Genomic DNA, 6,110 nt, shown 5'->3' on the forward strand with positions numbered 1-6,110 from the left:
AGCAGTCGGGTAGATACTTAGACACACATGCAGACCACGGTTGCTAGGAGACATTGTTGGACTCACCGGACACTGAGGCTCACAAGATGACCAGGGCAGGTTGGGACCTCCTGACCAGTGGGCAGTGGGCAGGGCTAGGCAAAAAGAGGGGCGGGACTTGGGGGTGAAGGCAGTGCTGGGGGAGGAGTATCTGGGTGCGACCATTGGAGAAAGCCAGGGGGAGTTGCTGGGGCCGGAATTGTGAGAAAGCAGGGGAGGAGCTGTGGAAAGGGGTTGGTGGAGCTGTGGAAAAGCTAGTGGAGGAGGATATATGGGATGGTGATGGGGGAGCTGTGGAAAAGCTGGTGGAGGAGGATCTGCGTGAGGGGGAGGAGGCAGCGGAGCTATGGTCTGAACTGTGAGAAACCTGGGAGGATCTGTGGGATAGGGGTGGAGGAGGATCTGAGGGGCGGGGTGGAGGGAAGTTGGGGAGGCGGAGCTCAGAGGCGGTGAAGGAGGAGGCGAGTAATGGGGAGAGTTGGGGGACAGTGTCTGGGGGCAGATCAGTGTGAAATAGCTCTGGGAGTAGATGGGTAGGAACTGTGGCAGAGGCGGAACAGGGGGAAGATGATCTGTGGGAAAGAGCTACAGGAGTAGCTGGGGGCAGAACTGTAAGAAAGCAGGGACTGGAGCTGCAGGGTGGAGGTGGATCTGGGGTTGGAGCAGGGCAGAGGGGGTGGATTGCTGTGGTGGTTTAGGGCTCAGCTGCGCATAGCTGGCAATGGAGCAGTGGGAAACTAGGGGGGAGATGAAGAAGATTAGCATCTGAGGGGGCGGGGAGCCACGGGGAGAGTGGGGCGGAGCTGGCAAGGATGTACCTTTGGACACTGGGAAGCATGTGGCAGGTGGCTTCCCACTCAATGGCCAAGGCCAGACAGTGCCCTTTTGATTACCATGACACCTACCCTCAGTCTGCCCTGCACCAGTAGGCATGCGCCAAAGTGGCAGCCCAGGGCCTGATTGACCTAAGGGGACCCTGAGAATGGACCCTGGGGGATATGGAGGCCCCAGACAGGACAACTAGACTGAGTCCTGCACCTGAGGTCTGAATGCCCAGGCCAGCTCTGCTTTCTGCAAGATCACCCACGCCCCTACCCAGCCCACCCCAGCCCCTGGTAGTGCCTTGAACTAAGGTCTTCACATTGGCATTTTTTGTTGCAGGTGAGAAGAAAAAATCCCCACTGTGTTTCCTGGTGACCCTCAGAGCTGACATGTCTCAAACAAAGCCACCTTCCCTATTGGCTGTTTCTTTTCTTCTAGCTCTCAGTTACAGGCTTAACCCTCTCAGTGCCACCACACTTGACTCCTCCTGTCCACTGCCCCACGTTCTTCCTCAGTTTTACTTGATGACCAAGACCGGTGTCCCTGCCTCTAAAATGCCTAATCAGAAAAAGTGCTACACTTTTTTGTCCGCTGCTTCTCCCTGAGGTCAGGCTTCATGGTCTGGGGCCAGTGCTATTACCTAAGTCTCCCCCACTGGCCTGGACAACCCTGTCTTTCCTCCTCCAGTGGGCCCTCCAAGGTGCCATCAAACTGCACACCTGTTCTCATCAACCCCAGACAGGAAACCCTGTGGAGTCATCTCTTGATTAGGGGCAAACACCTGGGGGTCATAGGAGGGCCTTCCAGTGGTCCCAGCTCTCCCTCATCGCCCTCTGGGTCACAGTGCTGCGGAGTCCCTGCACCCTGGGCATCTGCACGCCTTCTACCAGGACTCTGCCTTTGGCGCCTGTGCTTCCTGAAGCCTGGAGCGCCTGCCTCCTCCTGTCCTGGCAAACTCCTGTCCTTCCAGGTGCAACTTTAGCATGCCTTCTTTACCCCACAACCAAGCATCAGGCATTCGTGTCCCAGTTCTGGTAGCACCCTGTACCTTCCCACGTACCTTCCATCACGGGTCCCTTACCTCCCAGGGTTGTAACTCTTGCCGCTGAGAGCCCTCAGGGGCTCTGAGGTCATTGAAGGCAAGGCTTGTGTCTTACTGGTTTCTGTAAACCGGGTGCCCGGGCCACAGTAGTTGCATAGTAAATGTTGACTCAACAGAGGCCTTTCTTTTCCAGTGAACTGCACCTACTCTCTTCTTGCAGAAGCTGGCGGTAACACGAATGCTGTCCATGAGGTGAGGGACAGAGGTTACCTTCATATGACTTAGGCTTCAGGGATGCAGGGGGCTTTAATGACCACCAGGTCCAACTCCATCCATGCTGGCCTCCCCTCCTCAACTCCTCACCCCAAAATGGTTTCCAGCTACTGTCACTGAGGAACCCAGACCCTCGTGTGGGAGTTTCAAGACATGAAAGAGGGTCTCTTGACTGGCCAGCTTGTGGTGTTCCTCCCAAATCCTCTTGTTTGAAGAAATACAACTTGCCCAATGAGCTAGAGACACTCTATGGCTCCTGGTGGGAGACAGTGATGGCACTACAGAAGGACTCCCTTTTCTGTCACTCTTTTGTGCTGAGAACAGGGTGTATGATCCTCCTTTGGGGAGCAGAATAGTAAAGGTGAGGAGGGTGGTCTAATGATGGGGACCTCCAAGGGTGGTGGCTACAAGGTCAATTCCATGCCAGGTGGGTGGGCTCAGGAAGAGTGGCCTGGCCACGTTGCAGGTGGGGGTGGGATGGTGTTGGCTGCCACTGTCTTAGGGACCCAGTTGCAACTCAATCCTGATTGTCAGTACAAATAAAACGTTGGCACAGAAACCTAAAACGGTCTGATTTCTGATTGCCAGGTGACATTGTCTTTACCAACTGCTACCCATCCCCTCTCAGGAACAAAGTCCTGGCAGGTAAGAGCCCAGTGAAGGAAGGTAGGTCCACCTCACCTGCCAGACCAGGCCCCCTTCTGCCTTCCACTGCTTGGCCTTGCACAGGTGCCCTGGAGATCTCGCAGTTCTCAGGGGATAGTGAGGCCTTCTTGGGACTCCTCCTGCTCCCTCCTAGCCACCTGCCATGCCTCTGCAGGCCTCCCACCACACATAGTACTACAATGCTCACTGCCTCCCAGGGCAGAAGAGAGGCTCCTCCTCAAGCTCCACTTCTTCCCCAGACTGCAGTTCCATCCCATAACTCACCCAATCTTCCTTTTAGGAAGTCTGTGCCATTTCTGTCACTGCTCTTTGAGGGGGCTGTGATCCTGAACACAGAGCACTTGCCAAAAGTCTGCCTCCCTTTCTTGTCCCCCTGCTGACTCCCTGGAGAACTCCCTGTCCCCCATGACCCTCTGAGCACTTGCCTTTGTAGTTTGCTGTCCCTCTTCACCCCAGTGTGCATCATTTGGCTCTGAGGCCCTGAGAGGGTTCCAGTTTGCTCCTGCCAGAGGTTTTTTGGAACCATCCTGCTCAGAACTGCTTGTCCCAAATTCCTAGTTTCCCTCCTCAGCATCTCCTGTTTCCTCCTCCCAGAACTGCCTGTGGCCCATCCTTCTCCTGAGCTGCTTGTCTTTTTTGTGTCAAGTTGTGGGCAGGTATTGTGAAATTAGGATCCTAATCCCATGTTGATGGTTTCTGTTTCAGATCCCTCCTTGTGCCTCTCAGGGACTGATTTCCTTCTCCGTGAAGGCCTGCTTTGGACTCACTGTTCACCTAGACTTTCCAAATTGTAAGCGACCCCACAGGTCAGGTACTGTCCCGCTGCCCCTCCCGCTGGAGGCTGCCTGCCACCTGGGATGAGAGGTCCCCTATGAGGAGGTGCCCTTGGGGCCAGCAGTCTGCCTGTGACAAAGAGCTCCTTGTCTCTAATTCACTTGGTCACCGCTTGGCCTCAGTTCCGTGCCCTGGACTGCTGCAGAAGGCCAGGGGCCGCCTTGGCTGTGTGGGAAGACACCAAGCCTTCTTACTTCTTTCCCAACTCTCCCATTTAGACTCCTGAGCCTCAGGCCTGTTTCCAATATGCATGCTCCCCTGCTCCCCTTCCTCTCTGCCCCCTGGGCAGCTCTGGTTGGCTCTGTCCCTCTCAGCACAGCCCAGATCCAGTGGTCCAACCTGAGAGCAGTACTTCATTCTGGTTTTGTCTTCCTGGCACTCCAAGACTGTGGAAAGAAGCTGCACTACAAGGATCCCGCAGATACGGACAGGTGACTTGGACTCCCTGGTTAGCTGTAGGGCCTGCTCACAGAATGTGGCACAGCAGAGTTGGCACCTTGGGAGTTTCTGTGAACTTCTGGCAGCCCTTGATCCACATTCATATTATAAATGGTTATATTAACTTTAATTGGGGGTGGGGGCTAGGAGCCACTTATTTCCATCATTCCTGGTCTCTTCCTCTATGTGTTCTTTACTGTCGTCAGTCTCTGAGCAAATAAGCCACGACCCACATTCCGGGCCCTCCCTATCTCCTGGGTGGGCTTACAAACATCATGCTGTGCAGTCCAGCTGCTGTGTTTAGGCGATTCGGGTATGGTGGACCTGGAGCACGTGTTGCCAGCTCAGGACCATGGTTACAGGGCACTAATGGGTGGACTAATGGGCCATGTGCAGAAGACCTATTCCGCTGACTCTTGAGTATCTGCATGCTTACTGTGGCCACCATCGAAAGGACAGAAAGTGCATGAAGGATCAGGTCAAAGGATGCTTGTGAGACATTACCAGGAGGCGAGAACATTTACAATTTGTGAGTATTCTCCCAGTTCTTTTTCTATACATTTTCTCTTTACCCAGTTGAGTTTATGCTGTAATACAATTTTGTCTTAATTCTGAAAGATTCCTCAGAAGACATATCACTAGGCTCAACACCTCATTCTGGAGTATATTGGATGCAAGTCTCTCCTTGCACAAGACCACTGAAATCCTCAGGACTGGCCCACTATACCTTGGACCCAGTGACATCCTCCTGTGACATCTTCAGCACAGGTGGCCTTCCTTAAGCATACAGGGACACAGTTTACTGAGTCTCCCAACTCATTGTCAGATTGGGCACTGAGTTTCCCCAGCCTCCAACTGTCTGGGTCGCCCACTTTCCAATGTTCACTCACCCAGTACATAGCTGGTTGTCCCTTTGGGAAGGGCTGAGGGATTATTTCAGTGTCTTCCTGCCATGGTGCTGCAAGGTTCTTTTCTCTGGGGACCCAGGCACCTCCCTTGTCCATGGTTCAGGGGCAGAACCTTGGCAAGGCATCATGACTGGTTTATTGTGGTAGCTGCCCTTAGCCCCCTGTTGTCCATATTTGCTCTTTTGAGTTTCCTTTTTAGGCTGTATCTTGGTCAGCTGGCCATCCATTGTGCCCCCAGGGAGGCCATGTTTTATCGTCCACCACCACCTGCCTGTGGTGAACTCCTTGTCAGTGGTATTCCTCATCATGAGCCCCTGGCTCCTTTCCTTCAGTGTCTCCCTGGAATCTCTCTTGCAGTTTCTGGAGAGGGGAGGTGTAGTCCCTTTTTTCCCTTTCCAGGCTCTGCACGCCCTGCCTGTGTTGTGTGGTGACTTCATTCTGGTTGGGTCCTGCCTGCCAGTAGGCTGCCACCTCTCCCTGTTTTTTCTGGGACTGACTGGATTGTAGCACTGCCAGTCCCTCAGCAAATTGGGACCGTTAGTCACCCTCCCTGCACGGATGGAGGGCCCCCGTGGAGAATGACGTGTGCCTCATTTTATCCCCCAGGTATGGGGTGGGTGCACTAGCTCTTTGTGGGAAGGGGTGCGCTCTGCTGCCACAGACTCAGACCTTCCAAGAGAAATCTGAGGATACCGGAGCTTTGCCCAGATGCCCCTGTTTCTTGTGTCAGGAATGTTGGTTTTCCCAAGGGAGCTTCTGATGTTGGAATGGAAGACCTGCCTTGGTTGAACGTTCAATGGTCTTTGAACATCCTTGAAGTTCAGCCACTCCAGTCAAATCTTGGCTTTGACCTTTGTCCATTGCCTGAAATGGAGACTACTGTATAAGCTATGGAGACGACTCAGGGGTTCTCCCTTAGTTTTCACTTTGTTAGTCTCCCTAAGCTTCTCATCCCCCTTTGGGTCATCAAAGCACAGAAGTCACCTCCACCCATTCACACATGTTGCACCTACCTGTATCTTCTCACCTGCCAAGACATTCCTCTCCACTTGCAGGTCCAGTGACTGGGCTATCGCTTTGTGTCAGGG

The 6,110-nt window shown here is 53.8% G+C and overlaps 1 protein-coding gene across 1 annotated transcript in view; it reads right to left on the reverse strand.

The window, feature by feature from the left end:
- Positions 1–140, reverse strand: part of LOC308240590 (melanoma-associated antigen 10-like) — a 60,410-nt gene extending 60,270 nt beyond the window's left edge. Inside the window, exon 1 of the mRNA XM_080653870.1 lies at positions 67–140. The gene's annotated coding sequence lies outside the window, so the exon portion shown is untranslated. The remainder of the gene's footprint in view (positions 1–66) is intronic.
- Between the last annotated feature and the right edge of the window lie 5,970 nt (positions 141–6,110).

The sequence above is a fragment of the Plecotus auritus genome (assembly GCF_963455305.1).
Source record: "Plecotus auritus genome assembly, chromosome: X".
NCBI lineage: Eukaryota > Metazoa > Chordata > Mammalia > Chiroptera > Vespertilionidae > Plecotus > Plecotus auritus.